At 38.0% G+C, this 25,783-nt stretch overlaps 1 protein-coding gene across 5 annotated transcripts in view; it reads right to left on the reverse strand.

The window, feature by feature from the left end:
* TMEM117 (transmembrane protein 117) overlaps positions 1 to 25,783 on the reverse strand; it is a 603,954-nt gene that overhangs the window by 459,612 nt on the left and 118,559 nt on the right. Inside the window, exon 2 of one of the 5 annotated variants that reach the window (XM_061416388.1) lies at positions 23,965 to 24,065. The exons of the other annotated variants lie outside the window; for them this stretch is intronic. The gene's annotated coding sequence lies outside the window, so the exon portion shown is untranslated. The remainder of the gene's footprint in view (positions 1 to 23,964; positions 24,066 to 25,783) is intronic. 5 annotated transcript variants of the gene reach the window in all.

The raw sequence follows: 25,783 nt of genomic DNA on the forward strand, positions 1-25,783 counted from the left end.
AAACTAAGAGCTATGTTCTTTGAAGAGACAAAACTGATAAACCTTTAGCCAATCTTACCAACAGAAAAAGAGAGAGAGAGTCCAAAGAAATAAAATCAGAAATGACATAGGAGATATGAAAACCAACCCCAAAATACAGAGGATCATATGAAATTACTACAAACAGCTATAAATGCCAATAAAATAGACAATCTAGAAAAAATGAGTAGCTTCTAGAAATGGACACTCTTCCAAGACTGAATCAGAAAAAAAAAAAAAAACCAGAATATGAAGAGACCATTTACCAGTAATGAAATTGAATCAGTAATAAAAAAAACTTCCAAACAGTTCAGGACTTCTTTTACAGAGAAGAATTCTACAAAACATTTAAAGAAGAGTTAATATCTTTCCCAAACAATTCAGAAAAATTAAAGAGGAAAGAATGCTACTGAAGTCACTTTCAAAGCATCAGCCCAATACTAAAAACAAAACAACGATACACACATACACATACACATACTCTTACAGACCAGTACCATTCATGAACACAGATGCAAAAATCTCCAACAAAATATTAGCAAATCAAATCCAACAATACATTAAATGTATCATATACCATAATCAAGTTGGACTTTTCCCAGGGATGCAGTGATGGTTCAATATCCACAAATCAACCAATATAATACATCAAATTTACAAATAAAGAATAAATATCATACAATCATCTCAATGGATGCAGAAAAAGAGCTTGTCAACATCCATTTATGGTAAAAACACTCAATAAAGTGGATATAGAGGGAACATGATGTAATAAAGGCTGTATATGACAAAGCCATATGATGTAATAAAGGCTGTATATGACAAAGCCATTTAGAAGCATCTACTCTAACATCAGGAACAAGACAAAGGTGCCCACTCTTGCCACTTTTATGCAACACAGTATAGAAAGTCCTAGCTACAACAATCAGACAAGAATAAGAAATAAAAGAAATCCAAATTGAAAAGGAAGTAGTAAAATTGTCACTGTTCATAGATGACATGATACTATACATAGAAAATCCTAAAGATATCACCAAAAAACTATTAGAACTAATCAACTAATTCAGTAAATTTGCAGAATGCAAAATTAATATATGAAAATAAGCTGCATTTCTATACACTAATAACAAACTATCAGAAAGAGAAAAATAAGAAAACAAACCCATTTACAACTGTATCAAAAAGCAAAATACCTAGGAACAACTATAACAAAAAGTAGGTTAAAGACCTGTATTCTGAAAATTATAAGACACAGATGAAAAAAATTGAACACAATACATACAAATGATAAGATATACTGTATCCATGGGTTGGAAGAATTAACATTGATAAAATGATAATACTACCCAAGGCAAGTTACAGATTCAATGCAATCGCTATCAAAATACCAGAGGCATTTTTCACAGAACTAGAACAAAATATTCTAAAATTTGTATGGAAATAGAGCCACAAAAGACCCTGAATTGCCAAAGCAAACTAAAGAAAGAAAAATCAGAGGTACCAGGCTCCCTGATACCACCTGTACTCTCTGGTACTGGTACAAAAAGATCAATAGGACAGAATAGAGAACCCAGAAATAAAGCAAAACTACACAGTCAATTAATTTACAACAAAGGAGACAGGAATGTACAATGGGAAAAAGATAGCCTCTTAAATATACATGCTGGTAGAAGTGAATAGCTTTGTGCAAAAAATCAAATCAGGCTACTTTCTCATACCATATACAAAAATAAACACAAAATAGATTAAACACTTTAATGTAAGACCTCAAACCATAAAACTCCCAGAAGAAAAGCTAAGCAGTAAACTCTTTGACATCAATCTAAGTAATATTTTTGGTTATCTGTCTCCTCAGGCAAGGGAAGCAAAAGCAAAAATAAACAAATGGGATTACATTGAACTAAAAATCTTTTGCACAGTGAGGGAAACTATCAGCAAGACCAAAAGACAATGTATTGAATGGAAGATGGTATTTCCAAATGATATGGTCAATAATGAATCAAGTCCAAAACACTCAAAGAACTCATACAACTCAACAGTAAAAAAAAAAAAAAGAAAAGAAAAAAAAACTAATTAAAAATTGGGCATAGAACCTGAATACACTTTTTTCCCAAAGAAGACAAACAGATGGCCAATAGTCACATGAAAAGATGCTCAATTAGTAATCAACAATCATTTGGGAAATTCATATCAAAATCATAATGAGTTACCACCTCACATCTGTCGGAATGGCTATTACCCAAAAGGTAACAAATAACAAGTCTTGGTGAAAACGTATGGTGGGAATGTAAATTACAGCTGCTATGGAAAACAGTATGGAGGTTCCTCAAAAATTGAAAAACAGAACTTCCATATGATCCAGCAATTTCACTTCTGGGAAGCAACCTAAGTGTTCATACATAAAAGAATAAAGAAGATGTGATATCTATATACATAATGAAATCATACTCACCCATAAAAAGATAAAATATTTCCATTTGTCATAGCATGAATGGATCTAGAGGGTACTATGGTAAGTGAAGTAAGTTAAACAGAGAAAGACAAATGTCATATGACCTCACTTACATGTGGAATCTAAAAAGCAAACCAAACAAACAAAAATTTAAAACAGAATCAAACAGTTGGCTCCCAGAGGAGAAGCGGGGATGCAAATAGGTATAGGGGATTAAGAGGTACAAATACCTGGTTATAAAATTTTAAAAGTCATGAAGATGCAATTTATAGCATAAGCAATATGATCAATAATACTGTAATAACATTGTATGGGGACAGATGATTACTAGACTTATCATGATGATCAGTTCATAATGTACACAAATGTCAATAAAGTGCATTTTCACCTAAAAAAAATTTTTTTAAACTACCACCCTCATAAAACTCATAATTTGATGGGAAATACATACAAGTAAAAAGCTAATTAAAACACAGTGTGCTAAATATTTTATGATGTGGACGATGTGCAGAGTTATGCAAATATAAGGAACATTTTACCTGACCTTTAAGTGTTAGGAAGATTTTCTAAGAGGATGACATCTAAGCAGAGACCTGAATAGATAGAGTTAGCCAGAGGTGAGAAAGATAATGTTCTATTTACAGAACTAAAAGTTCACTTTGGATAGAACTTAGTCTTTGGGCAAAAGTAACAAAAGAGCATAATGACAAGGTAAGCTGGGGCCATATTATTTTGAGCCTTTTAAGCCATGGAAGAAGTTGGACTTTATTACGAAGACAATGAAAACTGAAGAACTGTAAGCAGGAATATCTGCGTTTTAAGAGGAATCACCATAGTGTGGAGAATATTGGAAGGGGTAGCTGTTGCACAATCCAAGGAAAAAACCATAGGGGCGGAGCAGTGAGGACAGACCTAAGTAGATCCATTTGAGAGGTATTTAGCAGGTATAATCAAAGAACCTTTGTGACTTATTGCACGTGTGAAATAAGCAAACAAAAGAAAGAATGAACAGTACCTAAGTGCCTGGACTTGGCAACTGGTTAGATACTAGTGCCGTTCACTGTATGGAACGAAGCAGGGCTGCGGTGCGGGATTTAAGTTGAATTCAATTTGGGATTTATCAAGGGTAAGTATTGTTGAGATGCTTGAATGGATATTTATGGCAGTTAAAATGATATGCATCCCAGAAGAAAAATAAGGGATAAATATTTTAGAACTACTGACGTAAGAATTGTCAATCAAGCCAAGAGGATGGGTCTCATACAAGAAGGCTGATGAGAGCCGAAAGAAAACTAAAAGGCAGTATTTGAGAGGAGAGAATAAAAAGAAGAGGGGAGTATATGGACATAGAAACCAAGAATATAGAGCACCTCAAAAAAGCAGAAATAATACTAAGTGCCAAGTGCTGGAGGGAGAGGTCAAAGAAAATAAAGACTAAGAAGTATCCATTAGATGGTTTGACAGGAGGTGATAGGTGACAGTGTGGATTTTATTTTTTTTTTTTTCTAATTTTATTTTATTTTTAAACTTTACATAATTGTATTAGTTTTGCCAAATATCAAAATGAATCCACCACAGGTATACATGTGTTCCCCATCCCGAACCCTCCTCCCTCCTCCCTCCCCATACCATCCCTCTGGGCCGTCCCAGTGCACCAGCCCCAAGCATCCAGCATCATGCATCGAACCTGGACTGGCAACTCGTTTCCTACATGATATTTTACATGTTTCATTGCCATTCTCCCAAATCTTCCCACCCTCTCCCTCTCCCACAGAGTCCATAAGAATGTTCTATACATCAGTGTCTCGATTTTATTAGACACACGTGGAACAATGGCAAGATTTACAACAGAGAGCAAGCCGATGAGATGGGTGCTAAAGCCTTTTACATGAATAATAGAGAATAATCAGCAAGTTGCTAGATGACAGGTTGGAAGAATTACAAAGTGAGTGCCAGAAGCCTTGTGGGGGTTTTATATGAGGGCAGGCTATAACTTTAAATTAATTTTTAAAGGCATGATAATAAATTGCAGCCCACTAACAGACATCTATCACAAAGAGTATCTGCTCCCATCTTTACCTGAAACCATTATGTGAATTTTCTGCTTCATTCTGCAAAGTAAAAGGGTATTCCCATGGCTCTGTTGTGCTTTCTCTGACTAGGAATGCTATGACATTACTAGCTGAAAGTATTTTATCATAGCTTTTTATATTTCTGCTTATAATATAATTCTTACTTCCTGAAGTAAAATTCAAACTCATTTCCTGCTAAAAGGATATACATATATATCAGTGTGTCACACAAAGCTCACGAGGAAGTGTTAGGTGATTTTAGCTAAGAATTATTTGCTCAAGAGCAGGCTGCAGTAAAAACTGCCAAGTCTGGAAATAGTTTTAAATATATGTACTTTCTCATGCCTAACTTAAAGAGCATTACACAATTAGTCCTCAATTAAAGTGGTATATGGCACCTGTAATCTGATGACTCAAAGAATTTGCACTGCTCTAAAGAAAGAAATAGAAAAGACCTGCAGAGTTTTAACTACCCCTATAGTCAGAACAGGATGAGAAGTTGGCTTGAATTAATCTTCCTTCACCAGGTTTTCAAGTCAAATATACACCTTTTTAGTAACAAACACTTAAAAAATAGGTTGTCTAACAACAAATCATGGAATTACATAACTGGAAAACTTTATTACCTGACAATTGCTTTTTCCTTGATCACAAGTAGAACTTTATATCTAAGAGAAACCATCCATCTGCAGAAAAAAAAACTGGCAAAAACTTTTGCCATGATGCTTGATATTGTTGAAAAAGCCCAATAGGCAATACACTCTCCTTGGAAACTAATGACTTCCACTTGGGTGCCACAGCTACAATGAGGTTAGTCCTTAGGACCAGAAATAAAGACCATACTGAGATACTGGGAAAGAATCAGCTCACTAAAATTCATTATTCTAGTTACTATAAGAAAATTACTAGGAAGGTCACTGAGGGTCTTCTTTAAGACAATTCATAGAAAAATTATCTCTGACTTCCATAAGAAGACGAATAGTGCCTCTAAAATCCACCATATGATACACTATACAGTCTGTGCCTGATCAGTTCAGTTCAGTTGCTCAGTTGTGTCCGGCTCTTTGCGAACCCATGGACTGCCGCTTGCTAAGCCTCTCTGCCCATCACCAACTCCCGGAGCTTACTCAAATTTATCTCCATCAAGTCGGTGATGCCATCCAACCATCTCACCCTCTGTCATCCCCTTCTCTTCCTGACTTCGAACTTTCCTAGCATCAGGGTCTTTTCCAATGAGTCAGTTCTTCGCATCAGGTGGCCAAAGTATTGGAGGTGAAGCTTCAGCATCAGTCCTTCCAATGAATATTCAGAACTGACTTTCTTTAGGATGGACTGGTTGGATCTCCTTGCAGTCCAAGAGACTCTCAAAGTCTTCTCCAACACCACAGTTCAAAAGCATCAATTCTTCAGTGCTCAGCATTTTTTCTGGTTCAAATCTCATGTCCATGCATGACTACTGGAAAAACCATAGCCTTGACTAGACATACATTTGTTGGCAAGGTAATGTCTCTGCTTTTTAATATATTTTCTAGGTTGGTCACAGCTTTTCTTCCAAGGAGCAAGCGTCTTTTAATTTCATGGCTGCAGTCACCATCTGCAGTGATTTTGCAGCCCCCCAAAATAAAGTCTCTCACTGTTTTAATTGTTTCCCCATTTATTTGCCATGAAGTGATGGGACCAGATGCCATGATCTTAGTTTTCTGAATGTTGAGTTTTAAGCCAACTTCTTCACTCTCCTCTTTTACTTTCATCAAGAGGCTCTTTAGTTCTTCTTCGCTTTCTGCCATAAGGGTGGTGTCATCTGCATATCTGAGGTTATTGGTATTTCTCTTAGCAATCTTGTTTCCATCTTGTGCTTCATCCAGCCTGGCATTTTGCCTGATGTACTCTGCATACAAATTAAATAAGCAGGGTGACAATATACACCCTTGACGGACTCCTTTTCCTATTTGGAACCAATCTGTTGTTCCATGTACAGTTCTAACTGCTGCTTCTTGACCTGTATACAGATTTCTCAGGAGGCCGGTTAGGTGGTCTGGTATTCCCATCTCTTAAAGAATTTTCCAGTTTGTTGTGATCCACAGAGTCAAAGGGTTTGGCATAGTCAATAAAGCAGAAGTAGATGTTTTTCTGGAACTCTCTCACTTTTTTTATATCCAAGAGATGTTGGCAATTTGATCTCTTGTTCCCCTGCCTTTTATAAAACCAGCCTGAACATCTGGAAATTCACAATTCACATACTGCTGAAGCCTGGCTTGGAGAACTTTGAGCATTACTTTGCTAGTGTGTGAGATGAGTGCAATTGTGTGGTAGTTTGAGCATTCTTTGGCACTGCCTTTCTTTGGGATTGGAATGAAAACTGACCTCTTCCAGTCCTGTGACCACTGCTGAGTTTTCCAGATTTTCTGGCATACTGAGTGCAGTACTTATACAGCATCATCTTTTAGGATTTGAAATAGCTGACCTGAAATTCCATCACCTCCCCTAGCTTTGCTTGCAGTGATACTTCCTAGGGCCCACTTGACTTCGCGTTCAGGATGTCTGGCTCTAGGTGAGTGATCACATCATCGTGATTATCTGGGTCGTGAAGCTCTTTTTTGTACAGTTCTTCTGTGTATTCTTGCCACATCTTCTTAATATCTTCTGCTTCTGTTAGGTCCATATTATTTTTGTCCTTTATCGAGCCCGTCTTTGCATGAAATGTTCCCTTGGTATCTCTAATTTTCTTGAAGAGATCTCTAGTCTTTCCCATTCTATTTTTTTCCTCTATTTCTTTGTTTTGATCACTGAGGAAGGCTTTCTTATCTCTCCTCGCTATTCTTTGGAACTCTGCATTCAAATGGGTAGATCTTTCCTTTTCTCCTTTGCCTTTAGCTTCTCTTCTTTTCTCCTTTGCCTTTAGCTTCTCTTCTTTTCTCGGCTATTTGTGAGGCCTCCTCAGACAACCATTTTGCGTTTTTGCATTTCTTTTTCTTGGGGATGGTCTTGATCACTGCCTTCTGTACATTGTCACAAACCTCCGTCCATAGTTCTTCAGGCACTCTGTCTATCAGAACTAATCCCTTAAATCTATTTCTCACTTCCACTGTATATTTGATTTAGGTCATACCTGAATGGTCTAGTGGTTTTCCCTACTTTCTTCAATTTAAGTCTGAATTTGGCAATAAGGAGTTCATGATCTGGGCCAAAGTCAGCTCCTAGTCTTATTGTTTCTGACTGTATAGAGCTTCTCCATCTTTGGCTGCAAAGAATATAATTAATTTGATTTTGGTGTTGACCATCTGGTGATGTCCATGTATAGAGTCTTCTCTTGTGTTTTTGGAAGAGGGTGTTTGCTACGACCAGTACATTCTCTTGGCCAAACTCTGTTAGCCTTTGACCTACTTTGGCCAAACTTGCCTGTTACTCCAGGTATCTCTTGACTTCCTACTTTTGCATTCCAGCCTCCTATAATGAAAAGGACATCTTTTTTGGGTGTTGGTTTTAGAAGGTCTTATAGGTCTTCATAGAACTGTTAAACTTCAACTTCTTCAGCATTACTGGTCAGGCTACAGACTTGAATTACTGTAATATTGAACGGTTGGCCTTGGAAATGAACAGAGGTCATTCTGTCATTTTTGAGATTGCATCGAAGTACTGCATTTCGAACTCTTCTGTTGACTATGATGGCTACTCCATTTCTTCTAAGGGATTCTTGCCCACAGTAGTAGATATAATGGTCATCTGAGTTCAATTCACCCAGTCCAGTCCATTTTAGTTCACTGATTCCTAAAATGTGGATGTTCACTCTCGCTATCTCCTGTTTGACCACTTCCAATTTACCTTGATTCATGTACCTAACATTCCAGGTTCCTATGCAATATTGTTCTTTACAGCATCGGGATTTACTTCCATCACCAGTCACAGCCACAACTGGGTGTTGTTTTTGCTTTGGTTCTGTCTCTTCATTCTTTCTGGAGTTATTTCTCCATTGATCTCCAGTAGCATATTGGGCACCTACTGACCTGGAGAGTTCATTTTTTGGTGTCCTATCTTTTTGCCTTTCCATACTGTTCATACTGTGCCTGGTATTATCCATTAATTAATTGCTCATCTCTTTGGGACTGCTCTAAAGTCTCCCTACCATCAACGTGGAAGAAGACAGTCAGAAAAACATAGCTGAAAATAAAATTAGTGCAGATGAAGGTAAAGTGGAGGAAAGCAAAGAAAAAAACTCACACTCCCATACATTCACAGGGATTGTGTGGCCCTTCTGGATGTGTGTGTATGGTAGAAAATCCACCTACCAATACAGGAGGTGTAAGAGATGCGGGTTTGACTCCTGGGCTGGGAAGATCCCCCTGGAGAAGGAAATAGCAACCCACTCCAGTACTCTTGACTGGTAAATTCCATGCACAGAGAAACCTGGTGGGCAACACTCCATGGGATCGCAAAGAGTTGGACATGACTGAACGACTGAGCATGCATTCATGGGTGTATATAGCGTTCTTTCTGAATGTTTTCATCACATATAACCCTCTGTTTTAAATAGTGTATTATCTACTGAGGAAAGCAAATTACTCCAAAATGTGGCAATTTAAAAATAGCAAATATTTATTATCTCACAGTTTCTGGGGATCAGGGATCTGAGCACAGTTTACCTGGGTCTTCTGGCTGAGGGTCTCTCACACGCTAGAATCACCATATTGGCTGAGCCTATAATCTTCTCCAGGCTTGTATAGGGAGGATCTGTTTGCAAGCCCACTCACAGTTATGGGCAGGCCTCAGGTCCTTGCTGCCTGCTGTTGGCAGAGCTCCTTGCCAGATGGGCTTCTCCATAAGACAACTCTCAGTGGGGCAGTTTGTTCCCCAGAATAATGACTAGATGGAAAGGAGGAGGGGGGAGGGGCAGGAAGGGGAGAAGAGGGAAGACCGAAGTCTAATCTTGGAATTAACAACCCATCATTTATACATGCTCAATTCATTAGAAGTAAGCCACTAGATTCAACCTACAATTAAGGAGAGAAGAACACAAGGACTTGAATACCAGGAGAAGGGTCACTGGGACCATGTCAGACACTGCTGATTGCACACACAGTTACAATCATATTCTTATATGACATGGACACTTATCTAGTATTACTGGGATCTCGGAGGAGAAAATGGGGCTTTGGGAGTTCCCTGGCAGTCCAGTGAGCAGTTAAAACTCCACCTTCCAATGCAGGGGGTGCAGGTTCAATAACTGATTGGGGAGCTAAGATCCCACATGCCTTGTGGCCAAAAAAACTAGACATAAAACAGAAGCAATACTGTAACAAATTTAATAAAAACTTTAAAAATGGTCCACATCAAAAAATTCTTAAAACAAAAAAGAAAAAAAATGGGGCTTCATAACACTGCCTGAAGCAAAATGGAACTGATTTTAACTTCCTTAAACTATAGCCATGGGTGCAGAAAATGGAATCAAATTTGTCTGTCAACCCTTAACCTTGGCCTTTTTTTGGCCAATCACCAAGGCCCTTTCTGAGGCTTCACTGTGAATATGGATCCCTATCATTTCATTTTTTGCTTACGAACTCATTCTTACTACATTTTAACCTGATATCCACTTATTCCTGGAAAAGAGCAATGAGATCTTTAATCTTAAAATAATTTCATGGTCCTTATTATAATAGAGAGTGAAAGTTACTCAGTAGTGTCTGACTCTTTGTGACCCCATGGGCTGTACAGTCCATGGAATTCTCCAGGCCAGAATACTGAAGTAGACAGCATTTCCCTTCTCCAGGGGATCTTTCCCAACCCAGGGATCAAACCCAGGTCTCCCACATTGCAATGGATTCTTTACCAGTTGAGCCACAAGGGAAGCCTAAGAACTTGACTGAAAATTAGTTCCAACCAGGGATTCTCAGTGCACACACCAAAGCCAAGACTTTTCTCTAGAACAGAGAAGGAAAAATAGAAGTGAAAGAGTGAGGTTCCCATTGTGGACTCTTCCCAGGCTCTCAGTTCTCCAAGCAGAACTACATATTCAAGCAATATTTAACAAAAGTGAAAAGGTTCAGACCACTGAGCAGAATTTGAAAAGATAGATACATCTGGCAAGAAAAATAGCACTTTACGGAAACATTAAAAACAAAGTAAACTAAATTCACAGAAATACATGGGCAAATCTGTTTTGACTGCCTCTTGATCCTTCTGGGCACATGAGAACTTCCTGGGTAAGTACATATAAAAGCAGGCAGAGAAATCCATACAGCAGATGGCTCTAATCCAAGCCAATTTACACAGGTCACCACTTCTCAGCCCAGTACTTTCTCTGGGCTATGATGGAAGAGATAATATATTACATACGCAACCATGTGATTTACTATCTACCCTGGCTTCAACCAAAGCCAGGGAAGAAGCACTGCTATGTGCAGTGCTATGCCCAGAAGCTTTCAAGCTCAAGCTTAATTTAATTCTTTTTTTCTTTTTTAATTTAAATTCTTCCGCTCTCATGACCTCATCCTTTGCCTTTAGCAAACTCCTCCCCTAACCTTCCCATAAGTAGGCGTTGACGTGAACACATATTTTTCTACTTCCAGTTATTACTTCACTCACACTAAAATATTACTTGCTTGGGAAAGGGACCCTGTTGCCAGGGAAACCAGGAGTGCTTAAGTTCAGCCTCAGTTGGCTCCTCTATACTAACTGATCGAATTCCAGCTGTGTTCTTGACTCATCTCAATTTTGTACACCTAGAATGTAAAAAAATTCCATGACACCTCTGATTTATTATACATTTTATCAATATCTTCCTAAGATCTCACTGACCTGTGTCTCTTCTCCTGAATTTACTAACTTCCCTCATTTATTTCTATTAAATAGGGATGATATTCAAAGTGTTTAGGACAGACATAGCAAGAGAAGTATCATTCAGAATGGATGTATTCACCAAATTGGTATGTATACTAGCTGTAAAAAGAATTGAACCAAGGCCATGCTACCATCAGTCTAACGAACCTTGATACCATTCCTTCCTGCTATCAAATAGATTTCTCTTCCAATCAATCATTAACTGTCGATTGACCATTTAAAATTATCACCATATACAAATGAGTATTAGAGTTTGATGAGAAATTCATCTATGCCTTTTATGTCAAATTACAAGATAATGACTTTTTAATCATTTTATATCTATTCCCTTCACAGGAAGAAAGACACTGTGTTAGAAGGTGGAGAAGTCTATTAAAGGCACTTCATATAGGAAGGATAAGTATGATATATTTTTACTAAGTAGAATTCATTTGTTACTAATACAGACACTAATCTATACTGACCAATACATCTTAGCTTTAAGATCTTTTCCTTAGAGTTTCCTATTTAGTCTCCTAATTCTGAGACACATACTTCAGTGGCTTTCAAAATGAAGTCCATAAACTTCCTCATATTGTACATAAAATTTGAGACTCTGGGAAAGAGGGTCCACGGTGATCATTAGATTCTCCAAAACTCCTGATGTCAGCTCTATCTTGTTGCAGATTTTTTCAAAAACTTGTTGCTGATTCTTAAGTAATCTATACACTTAGTCTACAACCATGACAGGTAATCTCTTGTTGCTGACCTTGACTTGGATCTCCTAGTCCAAGATTCTTACCTTATCTTTGTAACCCATCATCACCCATTGTCTGGCCATGATTAAATTTGTCTGTAACCTGCTTCCTGAACCAGCTCTAGAAACTTCTTTGACCCCAAGGAGATCAATCTCTATAACTGGTGATTGGTACTCAAAGTGAGTGAGTGAGTGATAGTCACTTAGTCGTGTCTAACTCTTTGTTACCCTATGGAAGTACTCAAAAAGTGTATTTTTAAATCAGTGAGGCCAACTTCAGGAAAATTAACAATGTCAATAGTCTGGTTTTGTCTGAGACCCTGTTCCTAAGAAACATAAAGAGAAATGGCTATTGTGAATTTTAATTAAGAACTGTCCCACAGCTTGAAGGTCTAATAATAAGCAAATTCCCTGGAAGCAATTCACCAAATGGGTGCACAAATTTATCTTCTTTACTAGTTTAGGTTACTGAATTTTCATAAATTTACCCTAAACTGACTCACCTGTGGATAGTGTGGTGAAATGATAATCAACACCATCTTCTCCAGACACTTAAATTGTTTAAGATGCTGACTTAGCTTTCTCCTTTCTTCTAAACCTTGATGTGCATTAACTTGACATAATCCCCACATAAATATCACATCTGTTGCTCACTTAACACCTACAAAATCTTAATTATTCCTCGGTTTTATGTACATCCACATATTCAATTAAGATGACTTTGTAAGGTTCATTTTATACATACTGCTGCAATTTCTTCTCCCTGGGTAGTTGTAAGGTTCATTATATACATACTGCTACAATTTCTCTTCCCTGGGTACTCATAACTTTATCTTCAGTGAATTATTTTAGGTACTTAACTTTAAAAGTTTTCATATCAAATTCTCTAATAAAAGTAAATGACTTAACTAATAAATAGATTTGATTATCTAATAATTAACATTTATATATACACATATATGTATATAAGTATATTGAATAATATCTATATATATAATGTATGTTTTCAAATATATTACAATAACATAATACACATTAAAAATAGTTTATGAAGAAATGAAGCAAACAAATCTATTTATTTTTTTCTAAAAAAATAATCATTTTATATGTGATATATATTTTTTCCTATTAACTGCACATGATGTTGAATATTTTACACTTCTCAATATACTTGAGAACCATCCTCCTAATCTTTTAAAATATGTATTTTTAAGGAGAGATAATTAAAATATTAGTCTACAAAATATAAGTTAAAATCTAATACCTCTTTACTTTCTTCAAATTTTTTTATTTTATTGATCTTTTATTATAAATGATGCAATACAGTATTTTTTTATTAGGTAAGAACATTCATTTAATATGTTGCTTAAATCAGGACAGGTCTTTGAGCATCACTGATGAAAAACAAAGAAAAGAATAGCTTGTTGCATTCATAAAGATGTGTTCCAGTAGCATTTGAGCCAGGTGCTATGTATTACATGCACTGATTTCACTTCTAAATCAAGTAAGTTTATGATTATGTATGATGTTTTATGACATAGAAAATTACATTCGATGCACAATACTAGATGCTTGGGGCTGGTGCACTGGGACGACCCAGAGGGATGATATGGGGAGGGAGAAGGGAGGGGGATTCAGGGTGGGGAACATGTGTATACCTGTGGCGGATTCATTTTGATATATGGCAAAACCAATACAATATTGTAAAGTTAAAAAATAAAAGAAAAAAAAGAAAACCTACAGGTGACAAGCATTGATTTGGGTATTTTTTATGAAATTGATAGTAATTATTATAATTGATGATAATGTAATAAGATCATTGCCATAAAGTAAATCACTTCATTATATTAACCAAAGTACTTGCCGTTATTATAACAACTGATATTTAATGTGAGCTAAAGATTTGATAAAGTGTTATGTTTTTCAATTACTGTAACAGCAACTTGCATTTATCAGGAGCTCATTATATAGCAGGAACTACATCAATTGTTTTGTTATCTCTGATTGTCACAGCAACACAAAGGTAGGTACACATATCCCCATTTTATGTTAGAGGAACTCAGGCTCAGGAAGTAAAGTCTACCTAAGGTGACACAGTTAAAGGGTGTCAGGACAAAAGTCCATACTCTTTCTACTACACTGCATTGCCTTCGATACCAAGCAAAACTAAAGGCAACCAAGATTTTTGGCAATCTTATGTTTAATTTTATGTCCAACCTAGATAGCATATTGAAAAGCAGAGACATTACTTTGCCAACAAAGGTTCGTCTAGTCAAGGCTATGGTTTTTCCTGTAGTCATGTATGGATGTGAGAGTTGGACTGTGAAGAAGGCTGAGCACCAAAGAATTGATGCTTTTGAACTGTGGTGTTGGAGAAGACTCTTGAGAGTCCCTTGGACTGCAAGGAGATCCAACCAGTCCATTCTGAAGGAGATCAGCCCTGGGATTTCTTGGGAAGGAATAATGCTAAAGCTGAAACTCCAGTACTTTGGCCACCTCATGCGAAGAGTTGACTCATTGGAAAAGACTCTGATGCTGGGAGGGATTGGGGGCAGGAGGAGAAGGGGACGACAGAGGATGAGATGACTGGATGGCATCACTGACTCGATGAACCTGAGTCTGGGTGAACTCCGGGAGTTGGTGATGGACAGGGAGTCCTGGCGTGCTGCGATTGATGGGGTCGCAAAGAGTTGGACACAACTGAGCGACTGAACTGAACTGAATGTTTAATTTAGCTTGTTACTCCAATATAGAAGCATGCATTTCCCCCAGGTTAATAATAATAATGAGGAAGGTGATAACAGTAATATAATAAGAACCCTCTCACAACAACCTATTTCTGAAAAGAAAAAAAGGAAACTAACTTTTTTGAGTTATTTTTGCCAGTAAGTAGCTACAATGGGGTACAATCCAGATATCCGATTCCTGGGTCAGAATTCTTCCTCAGTAACAAGCGAGGATGAGATGGCTGAATGGCATTACTGATGCAATGGACATGAGCTGGGGCAAAATCCAGGAGATGGTGAGGGACAAGGAGGCCTGGCATGCTGCAGTCCATGGGGTCATGAAGAGTCAGACATGACTGAACAACAAAACCAACAAGAATAACAAGCTGATAAACTAACAAGAGAGTTGAAATAAGCAACTACGAACAATGATCACAGAACACCTGGTAAGTGTGTCAAATCAATGTCAATTCTAGACAGATGATAACGCATTCCCATAGAGTAATAAGGATGCAACAGAATAATAAGGAGATCAAACCAGTCAATCCTAAAGGAAATCAGTCCTGAATATTCATTGGAAGGACTGATGCTGAAGCTTCACCTCCAATACTCTGGCCACCTGATGTGAAGAACTAACTCAATGGAAAAGTCCCTGATGCTGGGGAAAGATTGATAGTGGGAGGAGAATGGGATGACAGAGGATGAGATGGCTAGATGGCATCACCAACTCGATGGACATGAGTTTGAGTAAGCTCTGGGAGTTGGTGATGGACAGGGAAGCCTGGCGTGCCGCAGTCCATGGAGTCTCAAAGAGTTGGACACGACTGAGTGACTGAACTGAACTGAATAAGGATGCAAACTTGAGTATGGTTTTCATTATTGTTTTAAAATTTTATCAATTTAACCAACACTAGAGGTAAACCTGTGACAACTGAGACACACTGCACTCTTTTACCTTTATATTAATACTATCAAAACTAAGTAATGTGCAGCCAGTAGTATTAAAAGCAGCCACCTGAGTCTTGCTGCTCTACTGCCTCTGGCTAAATAAGTCTGCTCTCTCTCAATCTCCCTCCCTTTCCCCTTTTCTGTCTCTCTCACCAGCCTCCCTCCCTAGGTCAGCCCTCTTGACCAGACTCAGTCTTCATTTGCATCTTTCCTTCTCACCAGTCCATTCCAGGCAACCAGCTCTGCACCTCCCTCCCAGCCTTAGTAATTAATTGTGCTATTATTGTGAATTAAATGTACAAGCAAGTCAATGTTTAGCCTAATTAAGAGTGAAGCCAACAAATTATCTAAAGCACCACTCCAGCAGAATTTGCATTCAGCCTTATATTAGTAGCCAATCAGGCTTTTCAGCTATTGATTCAAGCACTTCCAGACTTCCTTAAAAGCCTCGTACAGCTAGGCCTTCTCCCCACCCCAGCTCCTCAACCTTACACCAGGCCTCCATCCTTTACCCATCCCTAAATTCAATGTTTTATTACATACCACTGAAAGGAGTCTCAGAGCCCTTTTTTCATTTACTACAGTTTAAATGGATAGCTTTGCACTTAATAATTTTGTCAGTTTAGGTTATAGGAAAACTGTATTGTTTAACATTATTAAAGACTATTTAAATTTTTTCTTGTCATTTGATCAAAATAAATTAATCACCTTTCAAAACAGATAAACAAACTCACAAAAATACTCCTTCCACAGCATGCAGCTACCAGTAGGTCTCCCAACTTTGTATTTGAAGAGCAAACGGAAACCACAGTTCTTAACAATAAAAACATGTAGCAGGGCTCCTACTTCTAGACTACTGGTGACTAGAAAGAAGTCTGACTAAGGAAACTAAAAGCTTTAGTGAAGGTTTTAAAAATAGTGAATTTAGTAAAGAAAAAAGTACTGCCTGGAGTAAAAAATTTCACCCTGATTTTTTATATTGGGCTGCAACCTACATCCCTGGCAACAGAAGGTGAGTCTTTTCTGATGCAATGTATGCACACCCTAATGTACCAGAGTATGATCATTCTTAAAAAAAAAAAAAAGGATAAGAGGGTGACAGGCAAAAGCCTCGGGCAGCTGCACACGTGGACTATCCAAAGCATTATTAGATCTTGAATGATTTCATGCAACCTACAGACAAGTCTAGGCTAGTCTCTCACTCGTTTCTCTGATTCATCCTTGCTTGCTTCTGCTGCCCTCTCTATACATACAAGCCATTCATCTTGGATTTTAAAATAGTGTCCATTTTAAATATTCTCTCCTGTCACCTCCCCTCAACCAATTACTCTTACCACATCCCCCTCACGGACAGTACTCACCGTGCTCATTCAGTGAGTACTCCAGATAAGTTCTTACTAAAATGTAAAGAAAGAAAACAGAAGAGAGAGACAAAGTCTCTTCCACTGTCATCACACCCACCACCTAATTCTTATCTCCATTTTCTAAATTGCCTGAATTACTTTGTCTTATTTCTCAAATTCTGTTAGTGTAATACTTAACACATATTAACATATTAATTAATAAATGTAAAACTCCCCAGGAAAAGGTTCTGTATCAGGAAAAATAAAACATTTCTTCGTGATTAACACTAGAAAAGATCAGCTTCTTCATATCCTGTCCTAAATACTATGTACTCTTTGGACACTTATTAGTTCATGGAGGAATTTTTTATCAGTAAGTCAAGTGTCTCATTTCTTCAGTGCTAAACACAATATTTACCCTTGTAACACTAGAATAAGTCCATAAACACAGAAGTGTATGTGTTCACTGAGATGTTTATATGCACTATATTTAAACCTGCTTTAGAACATAAAAGGGGCCAAACACATCACAAAATAGGTACTTATAAGAGAGCTCACTATGTGGATTTCTTAAAATGGCCATTAACCACTGAGAGGGCAAATATTTCAACACCAAGTTTCAAAAATTCAGAAGGGGGAGGAGACTTCTTTTCAAAAGAGGAAACCTGCTTGTGATACATTGAAAACAGGCAGTGAGTGATGAAAACATGCCCTTTGCTGCCATCAAGTGGTCCTTTTTGGAATCTTTTTATATATAAGCCTTAAAGAAATGGCAACCCACTCCAGTATTCTCGACTGGAGAATCCCATAGATAGAGGAGCCTGGCAGGCTATGGTCCATAGGGTCGCAAGAGTCAGACACGACTTAGTGCACTGTCTCAGCTCAGTTCGGTCACTCAGGCATGGGGTCTGCATGTCATGCAACCCCATGGACTGCAGCATACCAGGCCTCCCGCTCCATCACCAATTCCTGGAGTTTACTCAAAACTCATGTCCATAGAGTCAGTGATGCCATCCACATCTCATCCCCTGTCCTCCCCTTCTTCCGCCTTCAATCTTGCCCAGCATCAGCGTCTTTTCAAATGAGTCAGTTCTTCGCATCGGGTGGCCAAAGTATTGGAGTTTCAGCTTCAGCATCAGTCCTTCCAATGAATATTCAGGACTCATTTCCTTTAGGATGGACTGGTTGGATCTCCTTGCAGTCCAGGGAACTCTCAAGAGTCTTCAACAACACAGTTCAAAAGCATCAATTCTTCAGTGCTCAGCTTTTTTTATAGACCAACTCTCACATCCATATATGACTACTGGAAAAACCATAGCTTTGACTAGACAGACCTTTGCTGGCAAAGTAATGCCTCTGTTTTTTAATATGCTGTCTAGGTTGGTCATAGCTTTTCTTCCAAGGAGCAAGTGTCTTTTAATTTCATGGCTGTAGTCATCATCTGCAGTGATTTTTGGAGCCCAAAAATATATAAGCCTCAATCTCAGTGCAAATGCTTTGCTTTCCCACCAGTTCATTTCTTACACATTACACATGTGGAAGAACAGCTATGACAAACCTAAACAGCGTATTAAAAAGCAGAGACATTGCTTTATAGACAAAGGTTCATATAGTCAAGAGTTCATATAGTCATATAGGCAAGAGGAGAAAGGGTCGACAGAGGATGAGATGGTTGGATGGCATCACCAACTCAGTGGACATGAGTCTGAGCAAACTCTGGGAGATAGTGAAGGACAGGGAAGCCTGGCATGCTGTAGTCCATGGGGTCACAAAGAGTCGGACTGAGTGACTGAACAGCAACACATGTGTTAGCCTTTGAGGGGTCTGAAAAGACCAGGTAATCATTCCCTAAATTAGGGCTTAATAGTTTCCATTCTAAAAAAATTCCATGAGTAAGAAGCTCTTCAGAAAGACAACATTAAAAGGGATTTGAAGTGTCCAAACACTGAAAACCCTTTCCAGCCCTACATGATTCAGTTTCTACTAGTGAGGCCCTCAATCTGGACCGGGAGCACAGCCCTCCATTTCTGCCCACAGACAATTTCTAATAGATTGGCTTTGACACACCTAATGAACACAAGCAATTTAAAAAATTGGAGAGAGATTCATTTGGAATCATTTTTAATCAAGTCCTATAACTCCAGGAGAAAATGGTTTCCTGTTTCTTTCCTATCGGTGTCTGACTGCCTTGAGGCTTTAGTCTCGTACGTAAAGAAGGCAGCACACCGTGGAATGTGATTACTACATAACCTTAATTTTAACTTGGTTGATTGCTCTGCCCCTTTTTCTTTGAGCATCTTCGTGTTTCTCTCCCAAGAGATAGTTAATTAAATACACAGCTGAATGAAAGGACAAAAGATAATTGCTATTTTTAAAACACGGCACAATGCCATGGCCGCAGCCCCTTCATTTCTGAGAACAGCAGCATTCATCTTAGAGTACTGGTTGTCTTGATTGGAACATGTAGCAGTATGATTTTGGTTATGAAACGAAAAGCCCCAGTAAATCAAAGTGGACACAATTTGAGAAGAGAGGGAATTAAATTGCTCTGTATAAGCAAACAGAAGCATTCTGGAAGTTTTTTGGGGGTGGGGAGGTGCTCCAGAGAGAAGCAGAAACTTTAAACTGGGAGAAAAGAGCAGCCAGGGAGATTTGGCGGGTGTTCTGAATCCAAAAGAAAATGTATGTGAAAACCATAAATCACACCTGTGGCTATGAGTTCTTGGAAGATTTTCTGTGTTCCACCTGTTAGGTAGGTAGAATAGGGAAAAGGAGTCCAAAATGGCAGTGGCTAAAAGACAAGGAAGGTCAAAGGAAGGTCCGAAGACCAGACTGAAAACTTCAGGCAGAACAAACAGCACTCCTGGCTAAGCCCAATTTGCATAGGGCAGGCCCAGGTGGAGGAAAAAACAAATAAAAGGAGGAGCCAAAGCACTTTCTCTCGGACTCTCTCTCCCACGTGCATGCGCTCGCTCTCTCTCTCTTTCTCTCTCTCACTCTCTCTCCCTCCCTCCCCACGCACTCCTCCACTCTCTTCTCTTCAAGTCTTGTTTTCTCCTGCTATCTTCTAAATAAAATAGAGCTGTAATACTGATTTGCCTAAGAGCTGTAGCACGGTTTGTCCAAGACCCAAGAGCTGTGACGCACCGAGGGCTTTAATGTCCGTTGCTCCAAATCTTTGCTATGACGAGACAAAGAACCAAGGAACATACACTCGTGTGACACACCCAAGGCCTGCTCTAAATCGAACTTCCTAGATGCTCCCTATGCCAGTGGTTATATGTTTCCAGCCCATCCTTTTTCTCAGAGGCAGATTGCAGGACCATCTAATGTGGAGGATTCCATTTCAGTTTCTCACTTATACGACCCAAGTCCCTTGTTTCTAATCCTGACATGAAAGTTAAAACTCAAGTCCTTAAGTCACTGCCTCAGTGTCACTTCATAGACTCACTGTCTTGGTGTTCAGATCCTTCTTCATTATTGGCCTCAGGGTTTTTCTTTATCTTTGGGTAAGCCCAACTATGCATTTATAAAGAGTTTATCAGGGTGTGGGGAAAACTGGACAGCTACAAGCAAAAAAATAAAACGGGACTACTTTCCCAAACCATACACAAGAACTCAAAATGGATTAAGGACTTAAGTGTAAGACCTGAGACCATAAAACTCCCAGAAGAAAACATAGGCAGTATGTTCGTTTATATAAATCTTAGCAATTTTTTTTTTTTATCTATCTCCTCAGGCAAGGGAAATAAAAGTGAAAATAAACAAATGGGACTACATCAAACTATGAAACTTTTGTACAGGGAAGGAAACTATCAACAAAATGAAAAGGCCACCTACTGAACAGAAGATATGTGCAAACAATATATTTGATAAAGGGTCAATATTCAAAATATACAAAGAACTCATATAACTCAACATTAAAAAAAAAAAAATTAACAATGGGCAAAGGACCAGAATACACATTTGGTCTCTAAAGACACACAGATGACCAATAGGCAGGTTAAAATATGCTCAACATCACTAATCATCAGAGAAACACAAATAAAAACCACAAAAAAGATACCATCTCACACCTGTCAGAATGGCTATCATCAAAAAGACAATAAATATCAAGTGTTGATGAGGAAGTGAAGAAAAGGGAACCCTTGTGCACTGTTGGTGGGAATGTAAATTGGTGCCACAATGAAAAACAGTATGGAGGTTCCTCAAAAAAAATTAAACTAGAACCCACTCCAGTGTTCTTGCCTGGAGAATCCCAGGGACGGTGGAGCCTGGTGGACTGCCATCTCTGGGGTTGCACAGAGTCGGACATGACTGAAGTGACTTAGCAGCAGCAACCATATGATCTAGCATTATTACTTCTGGGTATCTATACCCCAAAAATAAAAACACTAATTTGAAAAGACATATGCACCCCTATCGGAGAAGGCAATGGCACCCCACTCCAGTACTCTTGCCTGGAAAATCCCATGGATGGAGGAGCCTGGTAGGCTGCAGTCCATGGGATCGCGAAGAGTCGGGCACGACTAAGCGACTTCACTGTCACTTTTCACTTTTATGCATTGGAGAAGGAAATGGCAACCCACTCCAGTGTTCTTACCTGGAGAATCCCAGGCACGGGGGAGACTGGTGGGTTGCTGTCTATGGGGTCAAACAGAGTCAGACACAACTGAAGTGACTTAGCAGCAGCAGCAGCATGCACCCCTATAGTCATTGCCCAGCATTATTTATAATAGCCAATATATGGAAAGAACCTAAATATCCATCCACATATGAATGGATAAAGAAGATGTGGTATTACATATACAATGGAATATTAATCTTAATAAAATAAATGGAACTTTGCCACTGCAACAAAATGGATGGATCTAGAGGGTATTGCACTAAGGGAAATGAGTCACAGAAAGTAAAACACTGAATGATCTCACTTTTATGTGCAATCTAAAAAACAAAACAAAGACACAAGAAAATAAAGTGAAGACAGTTACAGAGAAAACAATAGGTGTTTGTCAGAGGGGAGGGAGGTGATGGGATTGAAATAGATGAAGGAGATTAAGAGGTACAAACTTCCAGTTATAAAATAAATATGCCACAAATATGTAATATAAAGCATAAGGAATATGGTCAATAATACTGTAATAACTCTATATGGGGACAGATGTTACTAGACTTATCATGGTGATCATTTCATAATGTATGCAAATGCCAAATCATTTAGGCAGTACATCTGAAACTGATATAATATTATCCACCAATTATATTTCAATCAGTCAGTGTTAATCACATATAAAAAATAAAAATAAATAATATGAAATGAGAGGGGGAAAAGTCTAAGGCAGTACTGTATTTTTAAGCATCTCTAAATGTCTTTTAGGAGGAGAGGTTTCAGGTTAGCTAGTCGGCAACCCTGTAAAAAGGAAATTGTTTATAGAATGTCTAGATGTAAAACTCTGCCCAGGCTGAGAGCCTTCTCTGCAGCAGAACCCTCACCTACAATCTCACACATTAATGGAAGATGAACTTAGTTTCATCCTGGTGACTTAAAGAATAAAGAGGTTACCACAGCAGCACTTTGGCAGCAGGAGGTACGAAGCAGTGGAAGCAGAATAATCAAAGATTAGAGGAATAGGGATTGTCTGAACCTGGGTCCCTTTAGCCCATCTCTAACTCTCCTTTTACCCCCTTCATCTCATCACCTCTCAGCTTAGCTCCCCACAGGCAGCTGAAGCCATGAGTGAGTATATATATATACCTCAGGGAATTCATTGCAATCAGAACTCTAGAAGCAGGCAACTTGACTCTTATCAAGTAAGCTGTGGCTAAAACTATTGAAGTTCTGATCAGTTAAATCTAGGGATTTTGTTCTTGGTAACAAGGGATCAAGGGACTCTGGTTGAGCCTAAATTTACAATCAATTCTAAAATTGGGGTGGGGGGAGGAGGAAAAAAGCAAATCATTCTAGGGAAACATCTTTTTTTCCTGTCTTAAATCCTAAATTCACTCTTTGTAGGCCTAACAGCTTCTGTTCTAGAAAGGAGTTCTAAACTACATCAACAAAAGTTTAGCCTTCATAGAAAATCCTTGAAGTCCTCTTTGGAATGGTTCTAAACCAATATTCCTAGAAAGATCTAAAGACCAGTACACATAGGAATCCCCAATGCAAATCAGATACAGGGTAAATAATCCTGAATTCCTCTCTACCACCAGCAATCCTCTGATAGAAAATCTGTCAATCATGATATCTGTGAGCCTGCTATCCTTCCTGTACCCTTGGCTCCATCATTCCCTGCCTTAAACAGGAGAAGCAATGCCTCAGATAACATGGAGCATCTACCTCAAAGGCACAGTGGTATCCACCCGCTCTGAGAACTGATTTTCCTCAAGGTTTGCAGTCCTACATTAAAGCACTCACTAGTTCAAATGACATGTGTCAAAATAATTAATAATGTATCTTTTATAAATGGAGACTTAATTTTTTAATCTGCAGAAATAAACCATTTTTCCTTTGGTTGGACTTCTTTTTCAGTGGTACCATTAAAAACGTCCTCTCAAGAAAAGATCCTTTTCAACAAAGATGCAGCCTATTGGTGAAGAAGAGTTCAAGAATTACAGAAGAATATGAAATACTATATTTAGTCTGAGAATAAAAGACAATCACCTTCCATTTTACTTAGATAGATACATATAAAAAATTCTAAACTATTCTCTTCCTGCACATACCTACTACTTCTTTCAATTTTCAAATTCCGTTTGAATGATAAAAATACGAAGAAAAAAGGTTCCATATGGTGTTGGAACAACAGGATCAACCATCCCTCAAATGTGTGCTAACCTTAGGGCAGGCTGTATTACTAGAATTCACTAGTTAATGGCTCAACACCTTCTCTATTATTGCTTGAGTGATGAAACCTCTCTGGTCCTCAGTTTCTTGATCTGTAAAATGGAGATAATAAAAAATACCTATTTCAGAGGGGCCTTGTGAGGTCTGAAACAATTCAGGTCTGTTACTGAATGGTCAATTCTTGCTAGCTCTCACTAAAATTAGCTTTATTATTAGCTATGGAATGCTTTACAATGTGCCAGGGAATCTGCATTGCTGCATTTACTACTTTTAAATCTGCTTCTTTCTTCAGAATAAGCACTTCTGATTATCACAGACCTCATTTAGTTCCATTTAAAAAAAAAAAAAGAGTAGAATCAAGTGAAAAGTCAACTTCTAAGAAAAGGATATATTTTACATACAAATGGTATTTAATATTTTATTTCCAGCAACAGCTTAGAAAGAGTAAGTTTTACATGGATCCCCTCCACTTCTGGCCCCAGGGATGAGAAGGCACAATTCTCTTCAGACTTTTTTTTTTTTTTAACTTATTTTGTATTGGGGTTAGCCAATTAACTAACAGTATTGTGACAGTTTCAGGAGAACAGTGAAGGGACTCAGCCATACATATACATGTATCCATTCAGAGACTTTCAGCTGTGTTAGGTAATTCCAAGAACACCATTACCCGTTTCATTACACAGGTACTGCTCTAAGGCTGAGGCTTATTCTGACTAGCCATGGGTTAGAATCTGCAATTCCGCTATTTAAAAATAGACCCAGTAGGAATGGCATCATTTGAAGCCCAAGAAATAACTAACAGATGATGGGTTTTAATAGCTTCCTAAAGCCTGAGTGTTTGATCTATTAAACAATCACATTCTTGAATTTACCACTTGTGAGTATGGACTAAAGTATAAATCTTGTGAAATACCTGCTTTTCCTTGACTATTCATCTCCTTTAATGGTGCGGGGAAAAACTAATAAAGTTTTAATTGAGCTATCCCTCTCAGCATTGAAGAGTGGTGGCTAAAATCTATACATAACATCAAAACAATAGCACTATAGAATTGGTCGACAGAAGTGCTTTTACTACATTTAGAAGAAAAGGGTATTAGCTGGCTTTCCAATCTATCAGGGAGAATAGATCAAAACTTTCCTTAGGAACTGTTTCAGTGCACAACAAATATCTAAGGTGGTTTCTTATTGTCACTAATCTAATTCTTAACGCTGTAAATTAAGCCATTCTCCTGTATTGTGCCCTTAAAACTTAAAAAGAGCAAACCAATAATTGGAGAAGTGTAAAAAAAATCTACAATCTACCTGTTAGCACATCTTCATGCCATGGTGATTTGATTAGTGATTTGATAAGTATAGATTACAACCCTGGACTTAATACAGAGTGGCCCACTTTTAAAATGGCCCATTTATAACAAAGGTCTCTCTGTTGGAACTGCCAGAGAGTTAAAAAAAAAAAAAATGCCACCACTATAAAAAACTTTTTTTTAGCCATGCATTGTAGAGCACTGAAATTGTAAGAGACCTTCATGGAGACCTTCATTTCAGCACAGTTCTACTGATTGTGTGACTATAAACAAGTCAAGATTTCCTGATTCTCATACTCTGTCACTATAGTAAGATGACTGCCTGCTCTCAAACTACCCTAAGAGAAGACCTAAAGAATAAGGGACACAATATAAGTATTATAAAATGCTATAAGCTTCTTGGAGAAAAGACTCTAAATGTCTTAAGTAAGAAAAATTCATAAATATCTTTTAAGATAGAATATTTGTAATGAAGATTCAGGCTACCACAAACTAAAAAATTATTG

Source organism: Bos javanicus, chromosome 5 (assembly GCF_032452875.1).
Source record: "Bos javanicus breed banteng chromosome 5, ARS-OSU_banteng_1.0, whole genome shotgun sequence".
NCBI classification, from domain to species: Eukaryota; Metazoa; Chordata; class Mammalia; order Artiodactyla; family Bovidae; genus Bos; species Bos javanicus.